Here is a 20,076-nt window from a genome sequence, read left to right on the forward strand (position 1 = left end):
CACCACTACCTAAGGTGTATCCACCCTTACTGGTGAGTGACAAGTTCAATGTAACCTTGACCAAAGTAACCTGTATCAAAATAACGTAATGTGTTGACTGTATCAAAGTAACAGGAATGTAACTACCTTGTCTGTGGGCACGCTCACTGTAACCATGAGCAAAAGTAACCTATTGCAATGAAGACAATTTCATGCAACAGCGCCTCCATGCCCTTGGGCTGTTAGTTCGCTTTAGAAATTTAAATAAATAAATAAAACAAATAAAAAAATGCTATGTTATGATATGGCATTTATAATGCGCCTAAACACAAGTGTTTCAAAACGCGATGAGGCAAGGGAGGGGCAACAGAGGAAAGACAGAGACAGCAGTCCTACTAGGCCAGGTGACATTCAGATCGCAACGGGAGGGGAGAAAGGGAAAAGTGCGGGGGGAAAGGGGCGGTGCAGTACATGGGATAACAGTAAAATAAATAAAGACAATAAATAAATAAAAAATAAAAGTGTGGCCAGCTGGTGGCAAGTGCAAGGGTAAGTGCAGACATCAGCTGTCAAGTGCTAGTAGAGTCTGTAGGGATACAGAAACAGTCCCTGAGTGCGAGGGTTTCCAGGGGGGCAGTACAGGTATGCAACTGACGGGGAGGGGACCTGGGCCAGAGATCAGAGGGTAGCCAGGTAACCAGTGCAGTTCCAGAATCAGCCAGGAGATCAGCAGGGGAGAGGAAGAGATAAAGCAGAAGCAAAGAGGAAGGTCTTGAGGTGCTTCTGGAACCGGAGATGCTTCTCCTCAAGTTTCAGAGAGGCAGGGAGGCTGTTCCAGATGGAGGCCCCAGCAGAAGAAAGAGATCTACCACCATCTCGCTGCTTGGAGAAGCGACTAACCCTGAGGGAGTTGGAGGTGGATGAGCGAAGAGCTCGAGAAGGAAGATATTTAGGAAGAGAGAGTTGAAAGTATTGAGGCCCTAGGCCCCAGAAGGCCTTGTGGTCAATGCAGAGGGTTTTTAACTTAATCCTCGCAGTCCTGTTTTGGATGAGTTGCAGAGGGCGGAGAGTAGAGGCAGGCAGATTTAGAAAGAGGCTGTTGCAGTAGTCCAGCATAGAGAGAACCAGAGCTCTGGAGACAGTGAGCTTCTGGGGGAAGGAGAGGAAAGGAAGAATACCTCTGAGGAGGTGCAGCTGGTAGTGTGACTTCTTAGAGACGTCAGAGATGTGAGGAGAGTGTGGAGTCGAAGATGACCCCGAGGTTTTTAGCATCACAGGTGGGAGCAGGAAGAGGGCCAAGAGAGGCCGGCCAGAGAGTGACAGGAAAGGAGGGAGCGGGTGTGCCGATGAGGAGAATCTCAGTCTTAATGGCATTAAGGCAGAGATCATTGGCGGCACACCACCCCTGGATGGCGGACAGACAGTCAGACATGGGAGAAGGAGAAGAGGTGGCAGAAGGGAGCCTGAAAATGAGTTCAGTGTCATCCACATAGCACTGAAAGTTGGGGAAGAGAGCGGCAATGCGGTGGGAAAGAAGTGCCAGGCATTGGTTGAACAGCCAAGGAGAGAGGTTAGACCCCTGGGTTACTCCTCCCATGGGGTCTTGGAGCAAATACATTTATAGCAAATCAATTACAAACATGTTTAAAAGAGACACACTCAGAGTATACTAGTAAAGTGGGGCATGGGGCGGACTCCTCCTATGTTTGTGGAACTGATTTCTGCAATTGAAGTGCATGTTCACTCTTTGGACCTTAACAATACAGTGTCAGCCCTCCTTTGTTTGCACCCTCACAGGTATGTATTACTAACTTAATGGTCCTCATTTTATTGACATCGAAACAGCAGACCTCTCAGTACTGGGGCACGGTAAGGGTGCAGTATGCAGGTCAGGATGGGAGCCTACTGCGAGAGCAATATGCATTTCTCAATACTGGTGCACTAGTGCATAATGCACGACAGGATAGCGGTGCATTTCCAGAGAAAGATCGGTGTTTCATGCAGGGATGTCAGTGCGCACTGCACGCCAGGGCCAGGGAGCACAGCAGCGTTCAGACAAGAGTACACACTCCAATTAATGCCACACGTGCATTGGAGCAATACTGTGAAGGTCTGAGGGCCTGATTCTGAGGTTCATGCAAAATAGGAAAAGGGTCACTTTTCTAAATTGCACTAGATTCAATTGAAATCCGAAAGTGTCGGATTGGATTATAATCCGCCCATTTCGTGGAAAGCGTGATTGCCCTACTTTACTGCTGGCCAACCACCATACGTGTAAGGCAGTGGCTACGAGGGTATTCTCCTACCTTTAACCTCTCCTAGAAAAGCCTTAATAACCGGCACATTGGGATGTGTTGGTTGAGGGGAAACAGGCGGATTCTTTCCTGAAGTGTACAATAAAATCGTTTTTGAAACACGGTTTTCTATTTTGTCTTGCTTCAAACGCAATTCAGGATTTGGCCACAAGATGGCAAAGTGAGCTTCGCTGAAGCAGATACAACACTAGCACATGTTACATGTTACAATAATTACAGATAATTACAGAAACTGCTAGAAAGCACACCAGAATATACAGGCATGCCCTGTGAAACACTGATTGAAGTAACTTTGATGTAAAGTACATGAATTCTAGGGCCTGGGACTGTGGGGCTGGTTCGGTGGTTCATGCTGACTAAGACAAGTGCCCTGTCTCAGCAGAAAGACACTTTACCCCAAGAGAGGCGGTAATACATCACGTCCGGCACTCCTGGAAAGCCATGATCAACATCCTTGCCCACCACATCATGTGTTGGTGTTTGCCAGGGACTATATTCTAAAACCAGAACACCCTTTCTGCAACGCCCTACAGAGGCGTTCAGGCAGGGTATCCCGGGAGGTGCCGTTAAACTCCACTGCACACTTTTGCCCATTATAAATATCGCATTTCTTAGACTGCAGCACCACTTTTCTAGTTTAATAAAAATGTTTAAGGAAACTTTCTTAAATTCGAAAAGTGGCAGTCATTTAAGAAATGCACCCAATGCCACTGGAGCACATGTTTCCCCCACAACGGGAGATTTTAGCTGCTTTTTCTGCCTTCAAAGCACAGCATACCCCCCCTCCCCCCCCCACCCCCACACCCCAGCTTTTCCACCCATTTCAGAATCATGGTGCTGGACACTGGAGGGTAGAATCTCTTCTTTCCTCGCTATATTTAGCACGAGCTCAGAATCAGGCCCGGCCCGAGCTTCCTCTTGATGTGGACGTTACATTTCTACTTTACCTGAAGTGTCAGGCGGCCGCCAACACTTTTGGTAATGTAGAAATGTGTCTCAGGTGGGGATCTGATGGTGTAGCGCGACTTCTGTGAGAATTGTGCAGCATTGTGCCATGCTGTATTCACAGCACTTCTCCTCCACTCCTTAGAAAGGCAGAGGAAATTGTAGGCGGCGGGTAGTGTCGGATTATTACGCCACATTCGCTGTTCCTCCGAATCAGGCCCTCATCAGCGTGGAACAGTGGTGCACGGAGAAGAGCAGGCCTGGTGCATTTTAAAGGGTCTGTTTATTTGCCAGTGCTAAGAAACTGGTGCAAACTATAAAACAGGGCAGTAGGGTGCTGTGGGTGCTGCGTGTGTGCATAGTACTGGAAACCCTGGGTGTACCTGAAATCAGGGTGCAGATGCTTTGTGAGAGATTTCTGGGTGGATTTAAGGGCGTGCCACAGGTCGGAAACATGATGCATCATAAGAGTACTGTGGGTTTCTCAGAATTTAAATGCCAGAAGGCACCTGGAATCAGGATATAGGTGAAGTGTGAGGTGTGGTGAAGGATCAACGGAACACAGATGAGTCATGTATAAAGTTCAACTAAAGTGAATCAGGTCTTAAGGGCGGATGGGAGTAACTTCGCTAAGCTCTAGTGAATTCACACCAGAAATAATAAAGGATTCTGGCAAAGGTATCTGATGGGTCAGCTCAGAATGTATAAGGGACCTAACTATAGGGAATACTGATATTCCCAGGAGTCCCCAGCCGTTGCTACTTTCTCTGGGATATAGTGATGAGCACGCTTCCTGGTTCAAACTCACTGCCTCACAGATATAGTGCCAAGCTTGCTTCTTAGCACCTTGTCAGTCCTAGGGAGATAGCGCCATGCTCGCTTCTTGGCCAACTGTTGCACAGGGGATTTGACCCCCTGCGCTGTTCTTGGCAATTTCCTACAAGCAAATATGTCTTCCTCCTTTGTTGGGGTAATTGTCAGGCCCAGATATTCTCACCCCCTCGCTCTGGTTGACCATCCTGTCCTGTCAACACACAACTAGCAAAAGCCGGTCAGATAGTACAGCGAGCTAAGCGCACACCCCTGATATATGTGTGCAGCCTGCTGTGGCAGGTTTGAATCCCGGCAGGGTCAACTCAGCCTTTCATCCTTCCGAGGTCGATAAAATGAGCACCACTCTGTGGGATAATAATGTCTTCTGTTATTTGAGCGCTGTGAGACCTATCGGTGTGTAGCGCTAAGTATGAAATACATTATTATAATTTCTTCCCTCTGGAGCAGGGTTTTGTCAGGCTCTGATATTCTCACCCTGCCGCCAAGGATCACCATGATGGGCCAGTTGTACATTTCCTTCTTGACATATTTTCTGAGTTTAAGTAAACCCTCTTTAACCTTTTCCATGTGTGGTTTAAGGGTCTAGTCTGGGTTCTTCCAGCAAGTACTCCCTTGGTTACTGTCCTCCTTTTCCCAGCCCCTACACTCCAGGTTTTGCGCCATAAGGAGATGGAGTACGACCGAGAGAGTCGGGGCTATTTTAATCCTACCCGGTGTTTCTGACCACTATTACAGAGGCCTGTACTGTGTTATAGTCATCTTGACTAGACATGATTATCTATTCAGCGTTTTGATTGGTAATTCCCTTGTCTCTCCTGATTTCCCGAATGTGATTGACTAGTCTTCATTTGCATTCGTTCCTTTCCAAGTGTTTGGCATCGTTTGCAAAATGTCCTCTGCTCCAGTATACCTATTGCGGTTGCCCTCTTAGTAATTATGCTTAAATAACAGTGGCGTGGTGCTGGGGGAGAACTTAAATGGGGCTTCCGCCATTTGGGGCCAGCAGGAAGTGAAGCATTGGCCTTGCGGCTCCTCAGAAGGCATTGGGTCTCCTCGTGGATACCATAGAGTCTGCAGCGGCACAGGAACCAGGGAAAGCTCATATGCCTCCAAGACGTGAATCAGTACCAGAAGAAGTGTGGTATGCTCAGGCTGGAGTGCTGAGGGCAGCAGTGTCCACTGTGACTCCCAAAGAAGTCTCTTCACACAGAACATGTGTGCAAAACAAGGCATTGATACAGACGTTTCTACAGGCGGCTAATATCCCCTGGATAGCAACTGTCCATGTTAGACATTTTGTGCAGTATCTGCTCGTGGGAGAATGCTACTTTACTGCTTTGGGTTGGAGGAAGGACTCGGAAAATACCCCAGTACAGCTTCAAGGTAGGCATAACAAACCGACAACCCTGGACCCGAGAGCACTATTATTATTATTATTATTATTATTATTATTATTATTAGTATGGTATTTATTGAGCACAGACCTAGCTTTGGGAAGCAACAGAACGCTTTACAATCAGAGGTGGAAGAACAGAGGGAAGCATAGAGCTAACAACACGGGTGTGTAGGCAATTGAAAGCAAGGAATCTACAAGCGACCAGGGGATGAATCCATGGAGATCAGATCACAGAGTCTCAGGTAGGTTGGAGAGTGGAGGGTTTGTGGGCCTAGGAGTTAGGGAGGAGTCTTTCCTTGAAGAGGAAGGTCTTGAGCTCTTTCCTGAACTGTAGAAGTGATGAGGTGAGTTTGATGTTGACGGGGAGGAGGTTCCAGAGTCTTGGGGCCTAGAAAGAGAAGGCCTGTCTTCTGATTCTGTCCTTCCTGCACCGACTGAGTTCAAGTCTGTACATTTCCTTACTTGCATGCCTCTGGAAATGCTGAGTTTCTCATTGAGGTATCATAGCGACTTCAGGGTGACAGCCTTATAGATGATGCAGCAGGATTTGAAGATGATACGGGATTGCAGCGGGAGCCAGAACAGTTAGATGAGGGTTGGGGTGATGTGGTAAAATTTGCAGAGTCCTTTGATGAGTCAGGATGCACCATGCAAGATGTATTCAAGCATGCCAGGATATTCATCGGAAGGCCTTACACAAGGGCATTGCCACCATCCAGGTGGGAGAGATCCAAGGCTTGGACAGTAGATCAGACATTGTTTACTGGGATGAAGGGCTTGTTTTTCCAGAGGAGAGAAAGTTGGTACTAAGCCGTTTGTGTCTTCTTTGCTGTGTGCTGTTTGAAGATGTGATGTTTGTTGATGTCGAACCCAAGGGACTTGGCGCTGGTGGACAGCTGGGATGTGAAGCCCTCGAGGTTCATAGCAGAGAGACAGGTCTGGATATCAGGGTATTCGGTGTTGTTGGTCAGCAGTAGAAATTCAGTCTTGGAGTGGTTGAGCTTCAGGTAAGCACTGGACATCCAGGACTGAATCAAAGTGAGGCAAGTCTTGAACCTCTGAATGTCTTTGATGGAGGATATCTCGAGGTAGATCTGCGTGCCATCTGCGTATTGATGGATGTGGAAGTTTTGTGAAGTGAGGAGGGGTCTGAGCGGTTCCATGTAAAGATTGAAGACCAGAGGGACTGGATGGATCTTGGCGGGACTCTACATGTGATGGATAGAGTCGGTGATCTGGAGGAATACATTTGTATGAACTGTTGTCAATTAGCAAGGTACAATTTGAACCAGCTGAGGATGATCTCAATAATCCCCGCGCAACAATGTAAATTGTGGGTGAGTGTCTGGTGGTCGGCTGTGTCAAATGCTGTTGGGAGCTCAAGGAGAACCAGGAGGCAAGGTTGGCCATCATTGAGGATTTTAGGGTCAATCACCTTGATGGTAGCTGTTTCTGTGCTGCATCTGGGTCTAAAGCCATATTGGTAGGACCAAAGGAGATTATTGGCTTCGATGTGTTGGAGGAGTTGGGTAGCTACTAGTTTCTCATGGATCTTTCCTAGGAAGGGAGGATGGGTGATGATGCAGTAGTTGCTGAGGTTGTCAGGGTCCAGTGTTGGTTTTTTGAGAAGCGGGAGGATTTGTCTAGTCTTAAGGGTCAAGGGGAATGTCCCTTGAGTTAGGGAGCTGTTGATGATTGTTATGCAAGGGAGGAGTATTTCTGTTGGGAGGGTCTTGAGTACTGAGACATTGTGGATGTCTTCTGCATACAATGTTGCCTTGAGTGATGCTAGGGTAGCAGTGAGGTCTTCCAAAGTTAATATCTTGCAATGTGTCCAGGTAGTTGTGGTTTTGCGAGATGAGATGTCGACTGTGCTGTCCTTTCTCGTCTCTACTACCTTCTCCACAGTCCTTCTGCCAAAGTCCTGTCCCTCCGATTTCTCTCACTCCTTTAGACATTGCCTCCACCCATTGATGTCAATATTCCGTCCTCCACCTATCACTCCTACCTATGTATTACTACTCCCTCCTGCCTCCAAACGCTACTCCCTCCTCCCTCCAACTACTACTACTCAGTCCTCCACACGACGACTACTTCCTCTTCCCTTTAACTATGACTACTCCCTCCAACTACAACTACTCGCTCCTCCAATCTACAACTCCCTCCTTCACATTACTATCACTCGCTCCTTCCTCCAATTCCTACTCAGCCACCCTCCTTTCATCCAGTACTATACACTTCACACTCACTCCCTACACCGACAAACCTAACCACATTTGCTGCACTACAACACACTCTCTCCCTGCAATACCACTTCCACTCACTAGCAAATAACTCACCTCCACACTTTGCCGTTCCTTCCTCCCTCCTGCTGGTCTCTTGGTCGTCCACCTCCTCCACCTCTGATCTCACCCGAATAACCCGCACTGCATGCTTTCTGTTGCCTCCTTATATTACCCCGCCTCTCCTGGCATTAGGTGTCTGTCCCAGGACAATCTGACCCTGCGTTCCCTTCTGCGGCAGTGTTGAAGAAACTAAAAGTTATAACTAGCGGGCTATGCCCCACCCACTTTTTGCATGGGTCTGCTGTGCAATAACAATGGCGTCCTAGGAAGACAACAGTCCATATTTGTGTTCTGAGTGCTAGTGTTATGTGCCCCTCGGGTAAGTTCCATCGGGGAGGGACGGAGTGTCCCCCACCTTAGTCCCTGGTGATCTTGGGCGCTTGCTGGCCGTTGTGTGTACTTGCATTGTTCATTGGCACCACTGCATGGTCCTTCTGCGTGCTGCGCTTTAACGCAGTGGCTTCTTTCTGCTGTGGATCACTGAACCCGGCAGCGTAGATTCGCATGGGTGCTGCAGCGTCCTTCTCTCTCAGCTAGTTACTCTCTCCACTGCTGATCACTGGATAACATGGTGTGGGATTTTGATTGTCAGGTTTCAGCTTTCTTGTCACTGATGCAGGCCACTGGATAATGATTCTCATTTTGGTGCTTCTTGCTGGTTTCTTGCACAGATGATGTGTCTCTAAAAACATAAACACTGGCAAGCATCTTTTATTGGATGCATGACTTGAGACAGAGAGTTTTACTACTGAGGTACATGCTGGCACTAGGATGGGGGCAGGAATTGGGGCCCTCTCAATTGCTACTGTCCACCTCGGGGTAAAACTGGCTCTGTATTTCTCCCTGGTAGGCCTCCCTGACCCAGCAGAGGGGGTTTCCTATCCCCCTTTGACAAGGCCAGAGTACTTGCCTTGTCACAACGGATTACAAAAGTCTACCATTTTGAGAGATAAACTATATTTTTTACACACCTGAAAAATACCCCAATTCAGAATGGGAATTGTATTTTTATGAGCTAAGGAATATTGTTTACGCCCAACCTCAAAAAGTAACAAGCAACATGCTCCCAGTTCAAAATTGTATCAGAAACCCTGGCTTCAAATACATACATTTGGCCATGAGAGAAAGCTTTGAAATAGCTCTTTAAATGTATGGCATACTAGTATATAATGTAGCTCTGGGTAGAAATGCAGTGTGAAAGCTCTGTTTATGTTTAGCCGTGGGATGGTAGTGGATGGAGAAAGCCAGAAGGATAAAGGAAACTTGCGAGAGTGCAGTGGATATTAGTGCATTTTGCAAGTCAACAAGGATTGCCATTGTAAGAGTATTCACACCCGGTGGAGCGCACTCAGCCAATCAGGTGGCTGGAACAGAGGGTGAGAATACACAATCTTCACCCGCTGTCCCAGCCACCCGAGGCCCTTCACCGGGTGGTGCTTTTTTTCTTTCCTTTTTTCATTGCGGGGAGGCAACAGGGAGACTCTCCCTGTTGCCTCCCCACCGCCTCCACTTTCCTGCGGGATGGAGCATTGCGCTCTGGATCCGAAGCTCCTCCCCTCTGGCTGCCACCATAGACATGGAAAAGGGATTTAGTCCCTTTGTCATATGGCAGCGGCCATCTTTTTTTTCTTTCCATTTTTCATCATAGATCGGCTTCGCTATCAGCACAGATCTCCTGATGAAAAATTATGAAAACTATTTACCCCCGGACGTACCCCGGGGTGCGAATGGCTTTCATACCCTGCCAGAAGGGCGGACCTGGCCTTTAACAGCCCACAGCCGAGGCTAGGCCCTTGCTTCGCTCTGGCCTGCCTTAGCTTGGGCTGGTGGGCTGTTAAAGGCCATGTCTGTTGTCCTGGCAGGGCATGAAAGGCATATTCATGCAAAACATTAGCATAATAGTGTACATGTTTTATAAAGGAAAATGAGTATATTAAAATTGATTGAATTTTCAACATAAGCAACTTGTAAAATCGTATGGTCAAGACATCAACGGCTGTTTGTTCACTTTGTTCTACATCATAAGTGCATGTTGCCATGCCCTTTTGGGGAGCAATTAAAATGAATGGTATTTTAGCGCTGTGTCAAAAAAGGCACACGTGTACATCGCAAATGTAGTTTGTGAGAAAAGATAGGCCAAATTCAAGAAGTGTTTTAAGCATTCGCCTTTATGGAAATTGGGGTGAAGGATACGGCAACCTCAGAAATGTGAAAATACTTAAAGCAGAAAGGCCTTTTATAACCCATGCTTGACTCCCAGCCCTTGGCTGGTCAAGTAAGTGTAGCCCACTTGGCCTTCAAACTAAGCAGAGGTCTTCCAAGAGTTTACTTTCTGATAATCTAGGGAACTTGATGACTATTTATGGGACTGAAACTCGGTGCAAAATGCATATACAAGTTCATTGGAGTGTGGACAACCTTTTTTTTTTTAATAAACTTTATTTATACAATCACAAACATTATTCTGCAAACAGTAGTTGCAAAGGACTCAATAAATGTGTCACACCCATACACTTTGCGGACGCCAGATACCGTTATTTAACTTTAGGATTATTGTTTGCGAGCTTTAAGTGCTTTGAACTAACTTTGGTTATAACATGAAGAAACAAAAAACAAACAACTTTCCCCAGTGTGGACAACTTTTAATGGCATACTCACGATTGATATTGCTATGGTAGTGAGCTTCTCCAAACAAAACATTTGGTCACAGAGGCACTGGTCACCTGTAGGGATGCAGAGGCTGGGTCTGCTGCAGTCAGATTTATGTTGAAATTGTATCGAGTCATACAATCTTTTCATTTTGGACGAATTAAAGGAATGAGCTACTATGGTTCAGACTCTAGATGTATTTCACTTAAATGTTGAGACAAAACTAAAATGTAGCCTTCCATGTATGCAGGCTAAAGCCCTTCCTTTCAGTTTGATGACAGATGCATATGGAATTCTGTGAGCCAGAAAAGCAGTAGATGCAGGCTTAATATGTTCTAGAAAGTGAAAGTGAAGCCCGAAAATTAAGACTGAATCTTGGTTAGTCAAAATATCAAAGTTTCATTGATGTTGGGTAATGGAGAATTAGCATTTAACAAGGTTTGGCGACATTTTTAGAAATATTTGTCTAAAATATGCACAATCGGGTGCGGAACCTGCGTAGAGAAATTGGTGTTGTTCACGAATGGTGGTTTTTTGTTCTGCTTATTGCAGTTTCATCTTTTTGGTGTTGTGTTTGTGATTTTATGAGACCATGTATGGATTATATGCCATATGTGTTTTTAGGAAATCTAATTTCCCATTTGTTTAGTACAGGGGTCTGCAATATTTGTCTCTCCAGATGTTTTGGACTAAAACTCCCATCATCCCTAAGCAGCATAGTCAGTAACAATATATCATGGGAATTGAAGTCTAAAACATCTCGAGAGCTAAAGGTTTCAGGTCCCTGGTTTAGCATGATATATGAGTTGATTTGATACATTTTAATTCTATATAGATATTTTAAAAAGGGATGTTTCTTTGCACTGCTTATGGCTTCTTGGAAAATTGACATACCTCTGGTCGTGTGTCCGTCTCACCACAACATTTCGCTAGTGGTTTCTTCCTGCTAATATCATACGGTTGGCCCTGTATACAAAGTTGTCATTACAGAGTCAGCAGAGAACTGACACATTTTCACCAGATATGTGATTGTCTAAATGTGGGCATTTCAAGAGTGGCTGGACAATAGCGCATACTAATGTATGCAAGGGGGCTGGACAATAGCACATACTAATGTATGCAAGGGGGCTGGACAATAGTGCATACTAATGTATGCAAGGGGGCTGGATAATAGTGCATACTAATGTATGCAAAGGGGCTGGACAATAGTGCATACTAATGTATGCAAGGGGGCTGGACAATAGTACATACTAATGCATGCAAGGGGGCTGGACAAGGGCTGGACAATAGCGCATACTAATGTATGCAAGGGGGCTGGACAATAGCGCATACTAATGTATGCAAGGGGGCTGGACAATAGTACATACTAATGCATGCAAGGGGGCTGGACAAAGGCTGGACAATAGCACATACTAATGTTTGCAAGGGGTCTGGACAAAGGCTGGACAATAGCGCATACTAATGTATGCAAGGGGGCTGGACAATAGCGCATACTAATGTATGCAAGGGGGCTGGACAATAGTACATACTAATGCATGGAAGGGGGCTGGACAAGGGCTGGACAATAGCGCATACTAATGTGGGCAAGGGGGCTGGACAATAGCGCATACTAATGTATGCAAGGGGGCTGGACAATGGTACATACTAATGCATGCAAGGGGGCTGGACAAAAGCTGGACAATAGCGCATACTAATGTATGCAAGGGGGCTCGACAAAGGCTGGACAATAGTGCATACTAATGTATGCAAGGGGGCTGGACAATAGCGCATACTAATGTATGCAAGGGGGCTGGATAATAGTGCATACTAATGTATACAAGGGGGCTGGACAATAGTGCATACTAATGTATGCAAGGGGGCTGGACAATAGTACATACTAATGCATGCAAGGGGGCTGGACAAGTGCTGGACAATAGCGCATACTAATGTATGCAACGGGGCTGGACAATAGTACATACTAATGCATGCAAGGGGGCTGGACAAAGGCTGGACAATAGCGCATACTAATGTATGCAAGGGGGCTGGACAAAGGCTGGACAATAGCGCATACTAATGTATGCAAGGGGGCTGGACAATAGCGCATACTAATGCATGCAAGGGGGCTGGACAATAGCACATACTAATGCATGCAAGGGGGCTGGACAAGGGCTGGACAATAGCGCATACTAATGTATGCAAGGGGGCTGGACAACAGCGCATACTAATGCATGCAAGGGGGCTGGACAGTGCATCTTTGCATTATTGTACACGCCCTCTACAAAAGGAAATTCACCTTTAAGAATAAGGTGACATGAGCATCAGGCAATGAGCACAAATGAAAAGAGTGCATTCTCTCCAATCCGGGGAGCATTTTGAGACTCTTCCGGGATTGAGTTTCAGATGGTTAGGACATAGCAGTGGGACTGCTTGTGAGTTTTCTTTTGAAGGTATAGCTTAGACGCCAACCTTGAATAGCTTTGCTGTGTGATGTGCGAGAGCCTCCAGAGGTGTGGGGTTTAGCAGGCAAACATGTTGTTGTTGCATTCAAAATTGCTTTGTTTGTGATGCATGCAGTTTTTAAAATGATACTAGCAGTAGGGGGGAGCACGTGAAGCTTGCACAGTGTAGGAGAGATACAGTCAGATTTGCGGGTGCCTGTATTGAGGCGGTCTGGGGTGTGTTGAACTGGGTTGAGGAGGTCAAGTGCATGACTGGAAACCCAATATGGAGGGTATTTCTCCCTTTGATATGTGAGATCACGTGGGCTTCGACCACCAAAACAGGAAGTCATGTGGGGGATGAAGGGTTTGAGTTTGCAGAGTGTGGAGATCTGTAGTCATGCAATGTGTGCCTTTTTGGCTATGCAACTTTGGAAGGAAAAGCTACTGTCAACAATAACACCCAGGGATTTGGTTCAGTTTGATAGCTGTGGGGTAAATCCTTTAAGGTGCATTTTGGCCAATCTTTATTGCATGAGTTGCTGTTTGATGGGGACTGATGAGGACGAATAAAGTTTTGTTGGGGTTCAGTTTGAAGTAGGCATTTAGCTTCTTCGTTTAGATGGTAGTCAAGTATTCGTGGAGGAAAGCAATGTCCTGGAGCCATTGATTCTAAGGTACAGCTGAATGTCATCAGCATACTGGTGGATGGGTATGTTGGCGTCATTTAGGAGAGTTCCCATGGATTCCATGTATACATTGGTGACTGGGGAGAGGATGGAACCATGGGGAACTGCACATATGCCTGGGAGTCAGTCAGATCTGAATGAGCTCATCTATATGGCCTGGTGCCTGCCGGATAAGTCAGATGTGAACCATTGTAACGCAGTTCCGTAAGCTTATCCTATGGGCGAGGAGTAAGAGCAGTGTAATGTTTTTGACTGTGTTGAAGGCAGGCAAGATGTCTACAAGGGCTAGGAGGGACAAGGCCCCTTTGTCGGCGATTCAAAGCACATCATCCACCAGTTGGATGGTTGCAGTCTCCCCAATGCGAAATGTGGGGTGAAAGCTATACTCGTAATCACGGAGAAGGCCAAGCTGGTTGATTCTGGCACATAAATGGGTTGCAACTACTTTCTTGATAAGCTTTCTGATGAATGGGAGACTTGTGATGGGTCTGTAGTTGACTAGGTCTTCTGGATCCAGCAAGACCTTTCTTCAATACACCTGAGAAAGCATTTTCACTGTGGGAGGCATTCAGAATCCTGAGGAGTGTGGTGAGCGATGAGCCAGTAAGTTGTACAGTGAGGGAGGCAGAGAGAAAGCCATCCATGTAAGCAGTAGAATTAAGTGTAGCGCGTGTGTGTGAGCGATCCTTTGGTGAGAGAAGGGTAAATCTAGTCCAGTAGAGCAGTGCTTGGGGGAGCAAAGGGATGGGTAGCGGCCTCTGTCTGGTCTTGAGACACTATTGAGAACTCTGATCTCATCACTTTTGCTAACAATGAAGGTATTAATTCCATTTCATTACTCTTGTGAAGGTGGAACCTCAGTGACAGGTGTGGGCTTGCCACAGTGTTAACTACTGTGAATAGAGCTTTGCTCCTGTTTGAGGATTGGCCAGAGAGATCATGTGTCTGCGTTGGATGCACATTGATTTAAGGGCTGAGAGATCTTCTGGCCTGCAGAGCTTAAACCACTGCTTTTCAAGGTATCTGATTGAGCGTTTGTTGGTGGCAAGTGCTGGTGTGTACCAGGGTGCAGGCAGTTTGACCTTGGTGTGACCAGACTTAAGTGGCATGAGGGGCATCCACTAGTTCTTTATTGAAGTGGTTGAAAGTGTCCAGAAGAATTGAGTCATTCCCTGTGGTGGGTAATGTTGCAGAGGTTTTACTCTAGTGTGTATAGAGGAACATTCGTGAAGAAGTGATACTCAATCAAAAGGCATTTAGACTGGCTTTGTGGGGCAGGTTTATTTGTGAAATGAGATGGGGGATTGTGGTGTGGTCAGTCCAGTGAAAGGGGTGGGGGTTAAACCACGAGAGGGGTCGGTTGGAGGTGGAGATTAGAGGTTCAGAGTGTGCCCTTTGACATAAGTGGGGGACAGTATGATCTGTTCAAGGTCCCTCGTGTCAATCAGGGAGAATAGTGTGACACATAGGCATTTTTGTGGTCTCCGAGGAGGATATTATTAGAGTAGGAGACCATTTCAGAAAAGAAAATGTTTGGGAGATCATCAATTAAGTTATCACTCCCCTGGGGTGGCCTGTAAATAAGGTGAAATCTAATTGAGTCATTGTTTGAGATGGGCAATCAACAAGAGAAGGATTTGAAGGAGTTATGCACGGGGGTTGGGTTTACCATACAGGGTCAGTCCATCTAATGGATGACTACCAACCCACCTCCAGTCTTTCCCTGTGCGGTCAGTATGTTAGATACTGGAGCCATGGGGTAGGAGGACATCAAAGATATAGGCGAAGGAGGGTGTAAATGACATTTTGGTAATGTAAATGGTGTCAAGGTCAATGTTGGTTATTAGGTCGCCAATGTCGCTGGCATATGCGACTTCTGGGTGGGCGGTTACCATCATAACAGATCAGTTTGAATAGTAGCTGCTTGTTGCAGGGGAATCCCAGGGATATTTATGTGGTTCACCAGCATAGCAATCCAGGGTGCTTTGGGCATTTATCTGTGCGGTACCTGAAGACGATGCAAAAGGGTTGTGGCATGAGGAGACAAATGTAGATATGAACCTGGTGTACGACAGGCAGAGTAATTGGCCCTTTGCAGGCCCTAACAGAACCAAACAGGAATTGTTTGTCATGAGCACTTTCAGGGTTCCTAGCCTAGATTCAGGAGTTCAGGCCAGGCGGGATTCATTGTATAGATCAGCAGGCCTTCGGTGGGTGTTAGCTTGGCACACATGGCATTCACACACTTCACAGCATTAAATCACCATAGACTTCCATAGGATCCTAGCATACCCATAGCCCTAAAATGGCCGCCCTGTAGGTCATGGGCAACTTTCATCAGTGAACTAGACTTTGGACCTTGAGGGCTACATAAGCCCCACCTCTGCTGTAATGCGCACTTTGCGTTTAGTCTGCTGACAGTGGTGCAACGCTAGCAGCGCTTCTGCTCACAGAATCTGCAAAATCAAAGAAAAAGAATATTAACCTTTCAACAGTTTTCACAGAATTACCTAGAGACCACTGACAAGAATTACCTAACCAAACTTTTCTGCTGCCGCTGTTTCTTCCAGTTGAAAAATTCTTCTTCCGTCACAGTTCCTCCTCAGTCCACAGCCTTTGTTCACAGCTGCAGCAATGTGACACAGCATTCCTTCATTTTCCAAAGACCTACAAACAAAAGGTACATTAGTTAAAGAACAAACATTACAGAATAGTGAAGATAAACTCCTATGCGCAAACGTACCTAAAGCTCCATAGAGTTATACCTCACAGTTGAGAACTGCATTTCGCAGTGAGATTACAGTTTGCTCTGACAAGACGAACCCACACTGCGCAGCATTTTTTCTTCCTGAATACGCGTGAATAATTATCTCAGTCAAAAGGTCTTATCAGATTACCAAAGACCTCGCAATTTTTTGTGCGCTTCACCAATAGCAAGCACTTCTATTTACCTCAAGAAAGGATTTTATATTCTTTGCCTTGAAACTCAAAACTCTTCTGTTAAAGCCTTTTCTTCTGAGGATCTGCTAAAGAAATGAAGACTTAAATTATGGTAGGAGAGATCTCTCCAACTAAGAAAAGACATTAATTTCACAGAGACATCAGCTTACTTCTCTTTAGTTCTGTTAAGAGACTCATTTACATCTATGACACTTGCCTGCAGAGGTTTCCAGAGTCAACAGCACCTTAGTCTTCAGAACCTCAATATCAACACACCCCTGTGTGATAGCAGGATGGAGAGCTCTCTAAACATAAAATACAGGTGAGGAGAGAGGGTCTTAGAAAATAAGGGGAGTTATTTCAAAGAAGGAAGACAGACTTAAAGTTCTAATAGTTTTCACCATTCTTATCAATCACAGCACCCCCTATTCTTGTTATTTCTTTTTTCATGACAAGGAGAAACTTTTAAGGCATCAATTTAGCAGTTCAACAGGCTTTGGGATCATTACGCTGCTGTGGAGTCCAGGTAAGCATTAAATTGCTCTTTTCTTCATCTGCCCTTCACATCAGATGCCTGGGCAAGGAGCACCCTGTGATCTAACAGTTAGAAAAGTGTATAGGGGTGCCAACCCCTCCCCCTCAACTGAACATAGATAACTTGCTAGGCAGATCACATGGTTCTATTATAGCAGAAACAGGATTATAGTGCCTTAATCTAAGGTAAAAAGTGCAGATGGCACTGCGCGTATATGGGTTAGAATGACCCAGGAAGTGAAGGGTGCTTTAAATATCCCACATACCATAAGTGTACAAAGATATATCATGAATAAGGGATACAAAGTGAGAGATGCTCAAATAAATAAATAATAGCTCTCTGAAGGATTAATACAGTATCAGACAAAGATATATTTAAAAATGGGTGACTCAAGTACAAAATGGTGTCCAGTTCTGAGGTAGGGGTGGAAAAACTATGACTTAGTTCAAGAGTTTTCAGACAAGCAATAGAAGCTGATACATTTGAGATAGTCTGTGGCAGCATCTCGCAGTGAGATAATTGGGTTTGTTTTGTTAAAAATGGACCTGGCAGAAAAAGCAGACAAGATTAATGATGAAGTTAGATAATCAAAGGGAATCTTGCTTTATCTAACTTCACTGGTTAATTATGTCTCAACAGAATAAATACAGCAAAGAAAGAAGGGACCGCGATCCCACGCCAACAGTAGGAGGACTTCAAAAGTACAGAGAAAATGTTCAGCATAGCAGAACAAATTAAGAATAGGCTTGTCACTACACTTATGACAATACAAGGGAGACTAAAAGTGCACCATCATTTTATTTTTCAGGGAAATAAACCTGCATTGTATTGGGCTAAGGATACCAAGAGATGACCTCAGCAACATCATGTTAATGGAAAAACAAAGGCCTTTTTAAGGAAATAACTGATTGCTTTGCCAGGCTAATCATGACTTTGCCTCTATTTTTGTTTCTACAGGCAGTAAGAAACCACATCACCTACGGATACACCAAGAAGAAAGAATGGGAGCAGCTGAAGACCACATCCTTTTTTAGAATGTTTTTTTGAATTTTCTATGTTGTTTGTTTTGTCTTCTATTTTTTTATCATAATAAAAGGGAGAACATGTAAACTCCACTGATGTGACGAATGACACAACCACAGAGATAATGTTTCCTTTGTCACTAAAATGAAATATGTATGTCCTTTATGGTCTCATGTCATAGCCCACCCAGGTATCAGCCAGTATATATGAAGCATAGGTGACACTAAGATATGCAGGAACAGAAGAAAGAAGCAGCCATTCTATTATATTATAAAAAGAAAAAAATCAGTAGCAATTGTATTTAGGAGCTAGGAGTGCTTAAAGGAAAAAGGACATAGTTATTATAAGGTTTATGTTTGAGGAGGCAGTACTGATGATAAAATTGTACTTATTCTTCAAGAAACACATCTAGTTTTTACATTACAGATGGACGGGAGGCACCTGCACTCCAGGTGATTTACGGCAACCGATGCTGCGACCAGGGAGAAAAACCCACATTGTCATGAAAAGGGCTTTGAGGGACTCAGCCAGATGCCCAGTTGCACCCTGTGATCTAACAGTTAGAAAAGTGTATAGGGGTGCCAACCCGCCCCCTCAACTGAACATAGATAACTTGCTAGGCAGATCACATGGTTCTATTATAGCAGAAACAGGATTATAGTGCCTTAATTTAAGGTAAAAAGTGCAGATGGCACTGCGCGTATATGGGTTAGAATGACCCAGGAAGTGAAGGGTGCTTTAAATATCCCACATACCATAAGTGTACAAAGATATATCATGAATAAGGGATACAAAGTGAGAGATGCTCAAATAAATAACTAAACTAAATAATTGCAACTAAAATTGAAGACTTTCCTTTATGAAACTCCCCTTCCTTGTGTTCCTCAGAAACAATCTAATGCCCCCAATTGACAATTTTATGCAAATCAGAAGAATGAGAGTTCGAGTACTCTGTGGTCACAAAACAGCAGATCCAAAAAAGACTGGCCTATGAATTAAGGGGCCCTTGAATTTGCTGCAAAGCAGCCCAAAGGACAAATAAAAATAAAATGTGGACTAAATTGAGGAAGTCCCTAGACTTGGAATAAGGAGAATAAAGAATCGGGTGGAAGATGTGCAGATGGACGACAAATACAATGAAGATGAAACTAAATGTGCATGGGGAGAGGGCAGGGACCAAGGTAGTGTTGTGGGGGTGGGAGGAAGAAGAAAATGCATATGAATAGTAAAACATTGCACGTGGAAGGAATGGTAGAAAATGGGCTGGTGGGTTTCCTCAAGGAATGAGCAAAATGTTCTAAAAAGATCACCCCTGATTCTCGTGGTGGCTGTAATTACTTGTTGTGCATGTTATTTTAATATTTCATTGGGTAAAAGGGGTGGGAACCAGACAGGAGCAAAACAAAGTTATTGTTTGGGGATATACACACAAACAAAGATTAAAAGTGTGCGAAGCATGTGCCATGGTCTTTTGATAGAAAAGAGATAATATATATCCTAGATTAGGAGAATACAAAATGGTTGAAGACACTGTTGATTCTATAGAAGTATCTTTTGTGATACCTCCCATGTTGACATAGAGCATTACATTGAGGGGGTGACTGAGATAGGGATGCATGGGTACACTGCATAATGGTCAGGGTGGACACTGGGTACTGTAGTTTAATATTGAACACTGGTCGAATATCGACCAGAGAGGGTAAATGTATAGGGTGTACCAACACCTCTCCTCTCAAATGAATATAGATAACATGATAGGCAGATCAAATGGTTCTATTTTTCAAAAATCAGGATTATAGTGCCTTTATTTAAGGTAAAAAGTGTACATGGCACTGTACATATTTGGGTTAGAATGATCCAGGAAGTGAAGGGTGCTTTAAATATCACACATACCATAAGTGTATAAAGACATATCATGAAAAGGGGATACAAAGTAAGAGATGCTCAAATAAATTAATAATAGCTCTCTGAAGGATTAATACAATATCAGACAAAGATATATTTCAAAA

At 44.8% G+C, this 20,076-nt stretch overlaps 1 long non-coding RNA gene across 2 annotated transcripts in view; it reads left to right on the top strand.

Annotated features, from left to right (window-relative positions):
* The window catches only part of LOC138569358 (uncharacterized), a 34,939-nt gene extending 15,415 nt beyond the window's left edge, over positions 1–19,524 (top strand). Inside the window, exons 3-4 of one of the 2 annotated variants that reach the window (XR_011303218.1) lie at positions 18,002–18,220; positions 18,494–19,524. This is a non-coding gene — a long non-coding RNA (uncharacterized lncRNA). Of the gene's footprint in view, positions 1–18,001 lie in introns of both variants that reach the window. The other variant, XR_011303217.1, reaches the window with a different exon arrangement.
* Positions 19,525–20,076: the final 552 nt, after the last annotated feature.

The sequence above is a fragment of the Ambystoma mexicanum genome, chromosome 2q (assembly GCF_040938575.1).
Source record: "Ambystoma mexicanum isolate Mex_15411 chromosome 2q, UKY_AmexF1_1, whole genome shotgun sequence".
In the NCBI taxonomy this organism is placed as follows: domain Eukaryota; kingdom Metazoa; phylum Chordata; class Amphibia; order Caudata; family Ambystomatidae; genus Ambystoma; species Ambystoma mexicanum.